Raw genomic sequence first — 16,337 nt, forward strand, 5'->3', positions numbered from 1 at the left:
CTCCCAATCACGCCCTTCCAGGTCTCACTGTCGTTGCCCATATGAGCATTGAAGTCTCCCAGTAGGACAACAGAGTCCCCAGGAGGAGCACCCTCCAGTGCCCCACTCAGGGACTCAAAGAAGGCTGGGTACTCTGAACTGCCACTCGGCACATAAGCACAGATGACAGTCAGGACCTGTTCCCTGACCTGAAGGCGAAGGGAACAAACCCTCTCGTCCACTTGGAGAAACCCCAACATACCAGCAGCAAGCCGAGGGGATACCAAGATACCCACCCCAGCCCGACGTCTCTCACCAGGGGCAATTCCAGACTGAGACAGAGTCCAGCCCCTCTCCAGGAGACTGGTTCCAGAGCACAGGCCACGCGTTGAGGTGAGCCACGACTATATCTAGCCGGTATCTCTCAACCTCATGCACTAGCTCAGGCTCCTTCCCCACCAGAGAGGTGACATTCCATGCCCCAATTTTCAGTTTTGGTAGTCAGGGATTGGTACGCCAGGGCCTCCGCTCCTGGCCACTGCCCAACTCACATTGCACCCAACCCCTACAGTGCCTCCTGTGGGTGGTGGGCCTGCAGGAAGATGGGCCCATGTCCCTTTTTTGTCTGTGCCCCGCTGGGCCCCATGAATTAAGGCCCAACCACCAGATGCTCGCCCTCGGGCACCCTCCCCGGACCTGGCTCCAGGGTGGGGCCCTGATAACCCTATCCCGGGCAGGGTGAACTGTTTCCTCTATGGTCTTTTCATAGGGGTCTTCTGAGATAGGGTGAGAAGTTCGGCCATTTGGGAGGGGTTCAGAGTAGAGCCGCTGCTTCTCCACATCGAAAGGAGCCAGTTGAGGTGGTTCGGGCATCTGACAAGGATGCCCCCTGGGCGCCTCCTGGGTGAGGTTTTCTGGGCATGTTCCACCGGGAGGAGGCCCCAGGGCAGACCCAGGACACGCTGGAGAGATTATGTCTCTCGGCTGGCTTGGGAACGCCTTGGTGTTCCCCCGGATAAGCTGGAGGAGGTGGCTGGGGAGAGGGAGGTCTGGGCTTCTCTGCTTCGGCTGCTGCCCCCGCAACCCGGACCCGGATAAGCGGAAGAAAATGGATGGATGGATGGATGGATGGATGGATTATTCTAAGTGTTGAAGTAATATTTGGTAGTTGTTCACTTGCACTCTCAACATGAGGTTCAGAGATGTTGATACAAATGAAAAAGACAATCATTACGCTGAAAACTCAAATAAAGACAAAGAGAAAAAGACCTAGAAGACAACTAAAGTGGATGAAGTACACTCTTGAGGATGTAGGTGCGCCATTGTCTAAGTCTATAATCAAGAGACACGTAATTGAATGCAAATACTGAAGATTTACAACCAGGTACAAGCCATTGGCATGCTCAAGAACAGGAAAGTCAGATTAGATTTTACCACAAAAAAACATTCAATTCTGGTAAAGAAAACAATCTGTGGACAAATTAAACCAACTGAATTTAGTGGTGAGAAACAGCTTGTGATCATCATTTGTTGATGATATTGGCTCCACCATAAACACAGTGCAGGCCATGTTACTACCAATGGAATTGGGTCACTAGTTTTTATTGATAAAGTGACTGCTGCTAGCAAGACCAGAGTGAATTCTAAAATTTACAGGGATATACTCCCTGCTCAATTTTAGAAAGAAAATTTATCGGTCTTAATTTATTGCCAAATCAGTCACTTGATCTCAACACAGTAGAACGTGCTTTTCAGTTATCAAAACTGAAGGCCAAGAATTTTGGGCCTCCAAAAATGAAAAAGTCACATCTTTTATCTTGTAGTGCAATATTGCCATTCTTGTTTTTGTCCCATTATTTTGTTCTTGTACAATGCAGAAAAACTGAGGGAATAAAAGACACAGGGAAAACAACAAAATCCCATAAAGAAACCAAACCCACTTATAACATTAGAATAATTCCCATATTGCTGGACTTTCTCTTATTGGAGTCAGGAATTCAGCATGGGAGAGGGAAGTGGATATGGGAAAGAGATTTGATCAACCAACTCAGATATTTTTAAAAGTCTAGTTTCACATGTTATTTCAAATAAAATTAAGAAAAAAGTCCAATATAGCAATTATGACAAATATTTTGGATGTAAAATTACTTTAAATTTAGGAAACAGTTTAAATGTTAAAATGTCTTTTAAGTAGAAAACACATGTTACTGTGCTGGAAATGATGAACTTCCATAACCACAGTCCTCCTCTCTCTCCTTTCTCATTCTTCCTTTCCCCATCTTCTCTTCATTCCTAATCTGTGGAACATGTTTAAGCTTTCCTGCTTCTTTTCCTTCTTCTCCTGTTCCTCAGTTCCCTTCTGTCCTACTACTCTTTCTTCAAAGTTACTTTGGTGTATGGATGAATGTGTGAATGCCTTTATTCATATCCTAATGAAGATTCACGATGCTGTCAGTGAGGAGGTATGAGAGAGAAAGAGAGAGAGAGAGAGAGAGAGAGAGAGAGAGAGAGAGAGAGAGAGGAGACTGAGGACTGTGTCTTGCTTGGATGCAGGCATTATAAACGCAAGATACTGTGTTTACTGTTAAATGGATTTTACTTATATAGAGCTTTAGTTTTAGTGAATGAAATTCTAGTTTATCAGTTTTCTACTTAGTACTAATTAGCAGATAAATGTCTGTGTCTGTGTGTTGCACCTGTAGCGTTTGTAAATGCAGCTTTGAACCAAGCTAATGGTACTTAGCTACTCCTAATCATGTTCTGCACATGCTGCACAACTAAGATGTCCTACAAAGATGATGTTGTATAACATTTTTTATAAACTTCTGCTAGTTGGGCCAGATTGTTTGGGTAGAATTAGAGGAGAAAGACATAGAAAACTTACTTACTCACCTGTAAGTCCTGCTCGCATACATGCTTTTAAAAAAATACCATTCCAACAAAAACACCAACAACAAAAATAATTAATCTTAGAAATGCATTTTTAAACAGAAAATAATGTGAGTAATTCTTCTTTTTCCTCTTCTTTTTTTGCATGTACTATTCAGAATTGCCATTGTTTTAAATGCATGCATATGTGCACTATTTAAGTGGGCCATCTGTGCTGTTTTGACCGATCATGGTGGGTCGTCTGGTCCAACAACAACTGGAACGATTTCTTGTCCCTTGAAACATAGATAACCTGGATAACTTAGCACTTCACAAATTATATAGAAAAAATATCTTACTGTAGTCTGTGAAATATATCTAGTAGAAGAGAACAACATTACAGATTTACAGTATATCCTTTATGGGAGAATACTATGTGATAGTGATATACTTATACACATATATGTCATGCCACAGCGAATCTCATGTACAGTGTGGTCCTTAGTAAATCTGTGTTTGATATCTCTGCTGCTCAGCTACTGTGAAATTTGTACAGACATGGCTGGATTGCCACAATATTTGGTACAGATATCCATAGATGCCTGTTTAATAACAAACAAACAAATGAAAACAAAACAACTGCACTCTGGCCAAACTGTTTGAAAGGACAGTGCAGAAGCCAGGTGGTTTTAGATGTGGGGAAACCAATAGTTTTCACACTCCTAGAATGGATATAATATTCTAATTATATGGATCATTCACATTTTTTCCAAATACCTGAAAACCATGCAACAGGATTCTTCTTCGTGAACTGACTGATTAAAAAATAAAATCAGTTGGTTCTTTCACATTTAAAATTACTGACAGTCATTTTGGAGATATACTCTAAAAATCTGTGCTGTGCTAACCTGACGCAGCCTTCCAGCATTTATTGTTTAGAAATTGTTTTTATTCTGCAGAAAGAAAGAACCAATCAGAGCCAGAAATGAAGATACAAAAACATGGAACAATATAAAGTCATACAGGAAAGTAGGAAGGAAGGAGGAACAGAAAGAGGAATAGAAGATGGGAAGGAGAAAAGACTGAGGAGAAGAGGATAACAGACTGTTTGAAAGAAACAATTTGATTCAATTTTCCACTCAATAAAATACAACCATCAGCTCTACACACACACACACACACACACACACACACACACACACACACACACACACACACACACACACACACACACACACACACACACACACAGTGTCTGTCTCCAGAGTGGTGTTTTAATTGAAGCAGGTTATGGCCGTATCTCGATGAAATTGGAAAAATTAATCAGCTGGAAAATGGTGTGTTTTCTTCCCTTGGGCTTTCCAGCCATCACTCTCGCCCCCTCTCTCTCCAACAGTCTGATATGAGATAGCTGGCAAATTAATTTGCATGACACAACTTTGTTTGTATAAGGATTTACTTGGTGTGTTTATTTGGATAAAGATTATGTCTTATGTCTATTTATGTGTTTTTTCATGTATATTAGACCTATGTGTTTGCTTATACATGCATCCTGACATGAAACTTGATCCCAAAAGTAACCCTGTCATGGACATTCACACATCACTTTAGTTCTTCAAGTGCAAAGTCATTACAGTAATGATGAGTGACAAATTCATTAATTAACTTGTTAGAGTTTGATGTGGCAATGGTGAAGTAGTGTGGAATGATGCAAAGAGAACTTTATTTAGTTGTACTGGTCTCTACTACAAAGGCAGTCAAGGCTGAAGCCAGAATTTTAGAAATGTACACTGTACAAAGTGACAGGAAATTTTAAAGTAATATTCCAACATCAGGCATCAGTCATGAATCACTATCCATAACATTTGTAGTGTACACCAAACGATGTCTTTTTCTGGGTTATGATAAAAACCAAGTGAATCTTGGGTCATTACAGAAATGCCCCCCCCCCAACGCACGCGCACGCGCGCACACACACACACACACACACACACACACACACACACACACACACACACACACACACGACTTGACATTCCTCTCTGACTTAGTTTTCTCTTCTCTGATTAGTGAAACCAACACTTTTGGGTGCATAATACACCCAGCAGTAGATGGTATGTGATTGGTGATCTGTGCTTACCTGTACTGGAATTTCATCTCCTTTCTGTGTGCATACTGACCTTGAGAGTTAGAGTCAGGTCAGCAGAATGTATAAGTGGACAGTAACAGACAGATGGACAGAATATGATGTAATCCCGTTTCCTTCAGTGTGAGGGAGGAGACAGACTGTCACCCCCCAGGCTGGAAGTGGATGACTGATTGTCCAATCACTTAAAGTGTTGCTGTCCATGCAACATTACTTCAGCCAATTGAGCATCACTTTATATTAATATGGCTATCAGTCTGCCTGTTTACAAACAAAAAACCCAAAACAGTCAGAGGAATCTAGTCTGACCACAAAGACAATAAGTGGTATAAAACATTACAAAGCACAAAGTAACAGCAGAAGTCATAATAGTAATGTACTAAAACTGTGATATCATGAAAAGGTTTAGTTCTCTGTTTGAATGCATTAATCAGATTGTTTTACCTGTAAAACAACTATACCGCATGCACTTTTAACAATGTACGATCAAAATGTAAAATAAAAATATATCAACTATGTATTTAATATAGAGTGATCATTATAGTAACATAAACTTAAACCAAACCCATATCTACCTGCCTCTCCTTGGTTAATCTGTGTTTTGGTGTCTGTGCTACATAATGTCTTACCAACAATGGAATAAGACAGGGTTGAAAATCAAGCAGGGTGGGGGCAAACCTTTGTGTAAGTGTGTGTTTGTGTATGCGTATATAGGTGTGCTACTTTGCTTCAGTGCCTCCTCTTTGGCAATGTAATGCTAATGACTAACCCCAAAGCTAACACACAAACGCAAATGAATTTCTTGGTTGGCTATCTAAGAGGTGACGGTGCACCTCTGGGCAACAGCACTGCTCTAGTGAACATTCACACACGCACAAACATGTCCAGAAGTGTGTTTGTGCATAGTTATTACATTCTGTTGCCAAACATTTTTATTCATTGTGCACAACACTGCAAATTCATTGAGGTATGCACACAGGTCGACAAACGCACACACCCGAGCAAACAAGCAGTAAATCAGTAAATATTGTCAGAGAGCAGGAGACAAGGAGATAAGTAGAGTGAAGGTGGGAGAAAAGGAGACAGGAGGAATGAGCAATCAGATTGAAAACACATCTATATTTCCTGGAAGAAAAAAAATCTTTCTCTTTCTCTCTGTCATGGGCTCGCTATATTTCCTTCAACAGTGTGCGTGTGTGTATCTGTTTTCATGTGTGTTTTCAGAATAGGTGAGACAAAGTCAACAACTGTTTTGTTAAGATGCCACAAAAGGTTGTCTGTGTTTGTATGTGTCAAGAAGTGTGTTAACTGAGGAGTGACCTCTTTTCTGGGAACTGTGCAATGCAATGTGTGTGCAGGAAATGGAAGAGACTCTTTCAGGTACCTTAGGTCATTGAGTGATTGAGAATTGCTTTTTTTCTTTGCTCTTTTTTAAACTGCTCTGTTCAAATCTGCTTTATTGACAGACTGATTTAATCTCAAAGGGATTAGGGAAAATGGAGGTTTTGAGCACAGTAGCAAAGAAAGATATAGAAAGACAGACATTTAACAATATCATTTACGTAGTGTCTCAACAGACCACAAAACTTATTATTAACTTCATATATTTGTAGAATATAGAGCACAAAAATGATATTCCCTATAGATCACATTATGTAGATTCTTTGCATGGGATGGGATTCATTGAGTGACTGTATGACAAACATCAACAACAACAAAAACCCAAAACAAAACAATGTGTATGAATATTATGTTACAAATGCTATGGCATAGAAAAGAACACTTATCTGTGTGTGTGCAGATCTAAATAAGACTTATGATTTAAATAAGAAGCCAAGCCAAGGGTGCCAACTTTATTTATAAAGTACTCTAAAAACGGCAACCACTGACCAGTGGAATATAGGAATAAAAATAAATGAGCCTGAGCCTCTTCTGTTTTAGTGGCACATAAACGTGAGTATTATCTGCATAACAATGAAAAGCAAGTTTGTGATTTCTAAGAATGGAACTGAGGGGCAGCATATACAACAAAAATAGCAGAGGCCCAAGTATTGAGCTCTGCAGAACTCCACAATAAAAACTGGAGCTGAGAAAGATCTGAAATCATTGACACCAACATAAATAGTTCTCTAAGCCAAGTAGTATCTGAACCATTTCATGTGTAGCCATGTACAGAAAATATTATGGTCCTCTGTGTGAAAAGACACCAGTTAAGTCTAAGAAAAAAAGGATCAAATAGGCCTCTGAATCTGTAGCCTGGAGGATGCCATTAAAAACCTTTAAAGCTTGGAAATGTAAACTCTCCACAGAAAGGCCCTGGCCAGATGGCCCCAGGAACTTCATGGTGTGAGGCAACAGTCTTGACTACTGCTTTGCTTGTAATATCCATTTTATATTAATACCTTGAAAAATGCTTCTTCGAACTTTCCACGAAGCTGCTGTTACACTACGCTACAGGCAGTCCGTTTTGCTGCTTGTGAACATTACAGAAACATTTAAATGTGAAGCTGAACTTTTCTGGGTGGCCTGATGCTTGGTTTAGTTTTCTGTTGGCTAAAGTATTTTTCTAGTCATTTGAGTGTGTGTTTTTTAGGGGGTAAAGGAAATAAGAGAGGCCCACCCTGCCACCCTATGAGCATCATGACAGTTTTATAGTGACAGGGTGTGGAACTCAGACAAGATGGGGGTACAGGAGACAGAACATAAGCCAAAGAAAACACACAAAAATGCAATTAAAGGAGAGAATAAAAGAGAAAAGTGTGACAAGGCCACTTTGGAGGGAGATTCAATAGAGATGCTATCTGTTCCAGACTGCGCCTCTGAGCTGACATTAACATGGGCAGGGAAAGGATGGGTAGAAAAGCAGAGAATTGACAAATGAGTAAGAAATACAGAAAGGGTAATAGGAAAGTAAGGCACACATACAAATAAAAAATCAGTGGTCAAAAATTGTAAGTTTAAAGGAGATTAAAACATGGAAGCAAAAGAAAAAACTAAAAGAATGCCAAAAAAATAATACAGATGATAGCAAAAGGTTAAAACTGAGGTTAAGTCTGAGGAGGACTGCATGAACAAACAAAACTACACGGAAGGGAAACAAAGTGAGAGAGAGAGAGCAACGAGTGACTGAGGTCCCACTGAGTAGTGGATGAAGTGGAGAGATAACAGTGACAAAGGTACCAGCAGAGACTATTTATTACCAGAAAGAAGGAGAGGCAGAAAAAAACAAGGACAAATGTAAAAAAAAGAAAAGTTGTCATCCAAAACATCGGCTGGTTCTGTTTTGTCCAATCAGAAATTAATAAAAGAATTAAAATGTATGTTAAACAGTAGCGATGGTAGAGGAATATTAAGTATATCCAGGTAGCGCTGAAAGATGAGTGTGCAATAATTAACAATTGTTAGAAAAAAATACAGTTACTTCATAAGTGATTCATCATTCCACCTGTCATAAATGCCTTTCTAAATAGATAAAATTGCCATTTTATCAGTTTGCGAGTAAACTCAATATAGAATATATATGGTGCTCAAGGAAAGTTAGATTTTGTAATCCTGTAAATGTGACTAGAACAGTGGATCTCAAATGCTATGCCTTGAGTCAGTGCCATGTGTTTTGGGAGACTGTGTGACAGCAGAAATTACAATATATAATCCAATATAAAGTTATGAAAGATTGTTTATTTACTGTATCTTTGTTTTTACATACTTATTTTACATAAACATACTAATTTTACATACTTGTACTCATTTATGCTTTTGTTTGGGTTTGTGGCTCAGTTACTGGCTGCTACAGTATCTTTGGGCAACATACTGAACCCCAAGTTGCTCTCTGATCCATTTATTGGAATATCAGCATTAGAAAGAAAGCTCTTTAGAAAAATAGTATTGAGGTCTTGATAGTGGCTAGGATTCTCCATGACCTTAGTCTGACTCTTCTTTAGCCACTCCTATAATGCCTTGTCTGTATGTTTTTGATTATAGTCATGATGAAACACCCATAGAGAACCCATCTTCAGAGCTCTGGCTCAGTGAAGAGGGTTCTCACACAAGATTTTAACATACATGGCCCTGTCAATTGACCTCTCAATGCAGTCAGGTCATCCTGTACCTTTAGCAGAAAAACAACACATAGCATAATGTTTCTTCCTCCGTGCTTGACTGCAGGGATGGTATTCTTTGAGTTAGATAGATTAGATTACTCTATTACTAAAATAATAGATTGCTGCAGCCCAGCTTAGATCCAATTCTCTGTACTCGCAGGCGAAAAAGGCATGAACAACTTATCTCATTTGCACAAAATCTTTACATCTGGTTCCTCTTTTTATCTTTCTTGATTTCACATCTTTTGAGATGACATTTGGCCTCACCTATTTTGACACCCAGTCACCCAGGTTCTCATCATTTCTCTCTCTCCCTTATTTCAACATGATTTAAAACTAAATTCAAACTTCTTTTCTATTTTGTATTTTAATAGGATTTATCACAAACTCCATCACATATGAATATTCAGTTAAATATCAGTATATTTTCCTTCATGTTTCATTCAGTTCAAATACTTTTTAAGGTATAGATGAAGTACTTAATTAAAAACTAGTCACTGCCAGAATTAAACATGAATTATAAGACCTGTTAACACACTCACAAAAATAATCTCTTATTCTGTATATGCATAAATATGTATCTAAAGACATGTTAATCATTTACTTAGACTTTGTAAATGATGCAATTAATCATCAGCAGCTTCTAAATTTCTTAACTTTGGTTTTGTGCTTGATGCCATAAGTTAGTTGGAAAAAGTCAATCAAATAAAAAAAATGCTTGAGATATGAAATATTATTTAATACCTTATGCATGCTTTTTAGTATGAAGTAGTCTGAACTGTTTAAAGTATAAAGTGTATGATATGTCTTTGATATCATACACTAATCCAATTGTGTGCTCTATGATTTCTCCATAAACCTCAAAATTGCAGAAAACAAAAATGCTTGTCTTCTTTTTCGGTGACCCAAAGGTAGCAGGTCAGGTGAGGACCAAGACCAGGAACATGCTAACCATTTTTCAACAATCAGAGGGTTATGTACCAAAAAGTTAATTCCTCAGTGCAAAACTGTTAATACAGTTCTGCACTGCGACCGGTTCTGGTCTGTTCTTCTGTTCAGCAGAAACAGTTGGAACTGTGGTGTGTTTGCTGTTGTGTGCCAGCCCAGAATTCACCAAAAAGTGCATTTTTTTCATGTACACAACACATCTAACACAATATTCAAACCTCTCTCCTCATACAAACATGAATTTATGTGAATCAGAAACTCTGAAATTCAAGAAAACACACTATCAGCAATCTATGGCAAAAATGACTGTTTGGACAGATGAAACAAGAAGAGCTATGGTTTTGTAAACCTCAAACTCAGAGACAATTAAACACACACACACACACACACACACACACACACACACACACACACACACACACACACACACACCTACACACACACACGCACGCACGCACGCACGCACGCACGCACACACACACACACACACACACACTTTTACAGCCAGCCATCAGGGTGTATTGTCCAAACAGCAGGTTGTGTTTTGGACGGCTTGCTCACTAGCTGGAGGGAGACAAATGATCATACACATTCATGCATCCACAGAAACAGCACTTCATCTCTGCCTGCGGGATGGGAGATACAACTGACATCTGCTAAGTCTGCATGTGTGTGTGTGTGTGTGTGTGTGTGTGTGTGTGTGTGTGTATGTGTGTAAACGTCTTTATGTAATTTGATTTTCTTCCTACCACAAACATGTCTGTCTCTGTGTGCCTCTCTTTCAAATACACATCAGTTCAGACTACAGACTGCACCTGAACCACTCACATATAAAAAGGTCATATAATGAATTTTATTAGAAGAAGATCACAAGTCTTTGCTTTCATCTTCATATGACTTAATGAGTCTCTTAAGTACTTCCAGGCCAAATCTGAGTATAAAATACAATAGTACAAGATACTATATAACTTAATTCAAATTTTGATGATGTCACCTTTTAAATCTCTAAATCTCTAAACTCTCTACCCCAAAATGGTAGTGAGATTTGAGGTCCTGTTCCTTGGATTACGTTCTTCTGGACAGAGATCTCTGATATTGTCCTGGGATCTGCTGGAGCCACTTATTCCTGTGCTGCCATGATTAGCACTTTTGTGCTGTATTTCAGTCCAGCTTTGTCCAACCACTGGCAGGATTTCTCAGTGTCAGCCACTTCTCTTTTCTGGTGGCAGACGCCATGCAGTGGCCTGTCCTTCGATAATGGTTCCTTTTCTTGCTACTCTTCTTTCTTAGGTTTGTGCTGCCTGAGGTATTCACTGAGCAAATGACCAGTTGTAGCTATCTACCTGATGGCAATCTTATTCGTGGATATTTATTGTTTATTCCTGGATAGTGGTTCTGACACTCATTAGTCTTTGGCCTTCTTCCTTCTGCTTAATGTACATTCTCAGGGTGCTTGACTGGTGAAACCCCCCATGCATGGTAAGGAGCTTTTATTTCTTGATGTCTATGGCTTCTATCTTCTCCTTTTGCCAGCTTATTATCCAAGCAAGGTACCTGATCACCAGCAGGGTGAAGATACTGATTTCCCGGATCTTGTTTTTCCCATATTTGCTGATAGTGGGTAGCCTCTTCATTTGCCTGTGGAATTCCCAGGTACTTTTAGCTGTCCTCAGTGTCTGCAATGTTTCCTTAAGGCATGACATGAAGACAATGGTGGGTAGAACCAAAAATCTCAAATTTGGACTCATCAGACCAAAGCACAGATTTCCACTGGTCTAATGTCCATTCCTTGTGTTTCTCAGCCTAAACAAATCTCTTCTGCTTGTTGCTTTTCCTTAGTCGTGGTTTCTTAGCAGCTATTCAACCATAAAGGCCTGATTCACACAGTGTCCTCTGATCAGTTGATGTAGAGATGTAACTGCTGCTGGAACTCTGTGTGCCATTTATCTGGGCTCTAATCTGTTAACTTGAGATTTCTGAGGCTGGTGACTCGGATGAATTTATCCTCAGCAACAGAGTTGACTCCTGGTCTTACTTTCCTGGGGCGGTCCTCATGTGAGCCATTTTCATCGTAGCGCTTCATGGTTTTTGGGGACACAATCAAAGTTAGCGATGTTCCGGACTGACTGACCTTCAGTCGTAGTGATGGACTGTTGTTTCTCTTTAGCTAATGGTTTTTGCCATAATATGAATTCTAACAGTTGTCAAATAGGTCTGTTAGCTGTGCACTAACCTGACTTCTGCACAACACAACTGATGATCTCAACCCCATTAAGAAGGCAAGAAGTTCCACAAATGAACCCTGACAGGCACACCTGTAAAGTGAAACCAGTGAGCTTTGATCAGTGGTTGTTGATCAATGGTCTTGAGAATTTGCATATTAATGATCAAGGAACTGACCTCCCAGCCCATTGTTCCTTCAGTGGTGCTAGTTTCAGTCATTATGCAAATGTACTGTTTATAAGATTGGGGAAACCTGCAGTCAGCTGAGACTGAAGAAGTCACTTGGATGAGTGACGAAACGTTTCTCCCACTGAAAACGCAGAACATAATCAAACTTTGGGGATTTACTTACCTGGATGATTGAGCATACATCAAAACGTTTATTTTAATATAATAATAATAATAATAATAATAATAATAATAATAATAATAATAATAATAATAATAATAATAATAATAATAATAATAATAATAATAACACTTTGATTTTGATGGAGCAGTGTTTCATTTGATGTTAAAATCCATGTACTTACAAAATGGTAAAAATGGCCTGTATTTATATAGCGCTTTACTTAGTCCCTAAGGACCCCAAAGCGCTTTACACTGCATTCAGTCATCCACCAATTCACACACACATTCACACACTGGTGATGGCAAGCTACATTGTAGCCACAGCCACCCTGGGGCGCACTGACAGAAGCGAGGCTGCCGGACACTGGCGCCACCAGGCCCTCTGACCACCACCAGTAGGCAACGGGTGAAGTGTCTTGCCCAAGGACACAGTGACCGAGACTGTCCGAGCCGGGGCTCGAACCAGCAACCTTCTGATTACAAGACAAACTGCCAACTCTTGAGACACAATTGCCCAAAATGCATCATGTCATTTTTTTTGTGGTTGGCAGGCTCATTATTTGTCACATTATGCTGCCAATAACATAATCATGGTCTATTGTGTATAATATGTAGGTTTATGAGATTTGTTCATCATTTTTTTCTGTTTTTATTTAGTATTTACAGAGCATCCCAGCAGATTAAATCATGTTAAGCAGCATTTTAAGTTACATTAAGTCTTTTAGTCTCTTAAAGTGAAAAAAAAAACCTAGTCTTTCCTTATAGACGTGTAACCTCTGACCTTTGCTGTCTTCCAGAAAAGGACAATCATAGACACTCTGGCTTCAAAGGACATGCAGCTGTGGCTGCTGCTATTTCTTTACAATTGTAAACACAAAGTTATATTTCATGTTTCAATATTATTAAAGAAACAACAGATAACATTTATAGCTTCAAATTAACTTGATCAAGGCTACTGTGTTTTCGCAATACACAGAAAAGTTTGTACAGAAAAGAAGTCTTGAAGTCTTAAAAAAGTGTTTAAAAAAGTTTTAATGAGTTTAATGAGTTTACTAATGAGATAAATACACTTAACCAATTCTCCTGTGTGCTGTGGAATTTTAAAAATTAGATATTACACAATATGTACATGAGGAATGGGAATGTCATGTCCAGACTTGGCTCTGTCCTGCTCTTTCTCTCTCAGTGTAAAGTAAAACAATACAGAAGACGTTATGTTTAAGGACAACAGATGGAAATTAGCCTTTGGCTATAATCTGGCATGTTTACATTCATGTCATTTTTTTTTTTACATTTATGTTCATTAACATGCACTGTCCTAAATAAATAAATAAATAAAAAGACTCTGAAGTTCTGGTCCAGAAGATGTTGACCTATATCAAAACACATTGCAGTGACAAGAAAATTATCTTTCATAAATCTGCGTTACCGATTTTATTGTGTCTAATAACTTGTGTGCTAAATTTAGTAAATTCTATTTCATTTTTTTTTGCCTCTGTTGCTTTATTTCTATTTAATTGGCTATGTGCAATCGTATGTTTTTCGTATGTTTTCCCAATGCCACTACTGCATATTGTGATCACAGTGTCTATGCAGTAAAGCTTTTATACAAAAACAACACACACACACACACACACACACACACACACACACACACACACACACACACACACACACACACACACACACACACGATTGCCATTTGAACTTGTTGGGGAGACACAGACACACTAAGCATTGATGGGTCTAAGCTGATGTAAGATCAAAATGACAAGCTGAGAATTACTGCTGCTGTGTGATGGCAACATTTTTTTTTAACAAAGTCAAAATTGAACTGACATTGGCACTGGTCCACTGCAGAGCCAGAGCAGCTGCCTTAACTCTACTCCCACATACATCAATTATCTTGTTAATATTATTACATCTTCACTGCGTATGACTGCGTGGTTACTGTGGCTCCTTTGAAAAAGAAAGCCTTAAATCAGATGTACTTGACTCACTGGTAAAATTCTCAAACACGCACTCTAAAGCAGGTAACTCGTAAGCTGGAGAGGAAATGGTGTCTCACTAATTTAGAAGATCTTCACTTAGCCTGGAAAAACAGTTTGTTGCTTGAAACCCCCCCCCAAAAACATAGAACATCTTAATATTCACCACTGACTGTAGAAAATAAAAACAACTCTAAGTTGCTGAACAGCACTCCAAGCTGACAAAAAAAACAAGCCTTCCCTTAACCTTAACCAATAATGACTTCATGAATTTCTTCACCAATAAAAGAGATGAGATGAATTATGTTGTGGTTATGAATCAATTAATTATAGGATGCTTTATTTGAAGAGTCAGGTTTCAGAACTCACTACACTAGTACAGCTTTAGTGAAGGTTACAAATGATCTTCTTATGGCCTCTGACAGTGGACTCATCTCTGTGCTTGTCCTCCTAGACCTCAGTGCAGCATTTTATACTGTTGACCATAATATTTTATTACAGCAATTAGAGCATGCAATAAGTCTTAAAGGTACTGCTGTGCAGCAGCTTGAATCATATTTGTCCAATAGACTCCAACTTTTTTATGTAAATAGAGAGTTTAAGGAGACTAATGGAGCACTAAGGTTAATTATGGAGTTCCACAGGGTTGCGTGCTAGGACCAATTCTGTTTACATTATACATGCTTTCCTTTGGTAGTATCATTAGAAGGCCTGAGCACATTTTCTCTGCTATACGGATGATACCCAACTTTATATATCCATGAAGCCAGATAACACACTTTAGTTGCAGGAATCTCTTAAAGTGAAAAGACCTGGATGACCACTAATTTTCTGCTTCTAAATTCAAATAAAACTTCAAAATCTTGCAGTCTTAAAATTCTTAGAATTATGGTGTCTAACCAGATGCTTACTCTGAATGGCATACCTTGGCTGCTAGTAACACTGTGAGGAATTTTGGAGTTGTTTTTGAAAAGGATATATCCTTCAATGTGCAAAAAAAATGTTGTATTGCTTTCTTCCATTTTTTTCTATAATTAGAAACCTCCTGTCTCAGAGTGATGCTGAAGAACTAGTTCATGTATTTATTACTTATTATTATAGAGTTAAATAGAGTATACTTTATTACTCTATTTTAAATTCAGGGAATTTAAAATAGAAAGTAGCTCGTCCACAGAAGGACTGGTAGCTCCCCTTACGATAAGGGTTCAGATCGCGCGAACAGGTGTGAAATGTGTGTGTTTAGTTAGTTTGTTTGTTTGCTTGAATTAATCAATTTTAAATCATGCTTTTTATATGTTTTTGTTTCTAATGTCTCTGTAAAGCACTTTGAATCACCTTGTTGTTGAATTGTGCTATACAAATAAATTTGCCTTGCCTTGCCTTGCCTTGCCTTGCCTTACTTCTAGGCTGGACTTTTGTAATTCATTACTATCAGGATTTCCTCAAAACTCCTTGAAAAATGCTACAGTAAGAGTGCTAACAGGGACTAATAAGAAAGAGCATATTTCTCCCATACCGGCTTCTAAGTCAAGTTTGGAATTGGAAGACAGACACGTTCTCTACTTTTAAGATTAGACCTCAAACTTTCCTTTTCAATAAAGCATATAGTTAGGACTGGATCTGGTGACCCTGAATCCTCCCTTAGTTATGCAGCAATAAGCCATTTTTAGGTCTTCATATTAAAAACACAAGCCCCAGTGTGATAAAGCCTCCCTAAACATAAATTATTACATG

Source organism: Maylandia zebra, linkage group LG4, assembly GCF_041146795.1.
Source record: "Maylandia zebra isolate NMK-2024a linkage group LG4, Mzebra_GT3a, whole genome shotgun sequence".
NCBI lineage: Eukaryota > Metazoa > Chordata > Actinopteri > Cichliformes > Cichlidae > Maylandia > Maylandia zebra.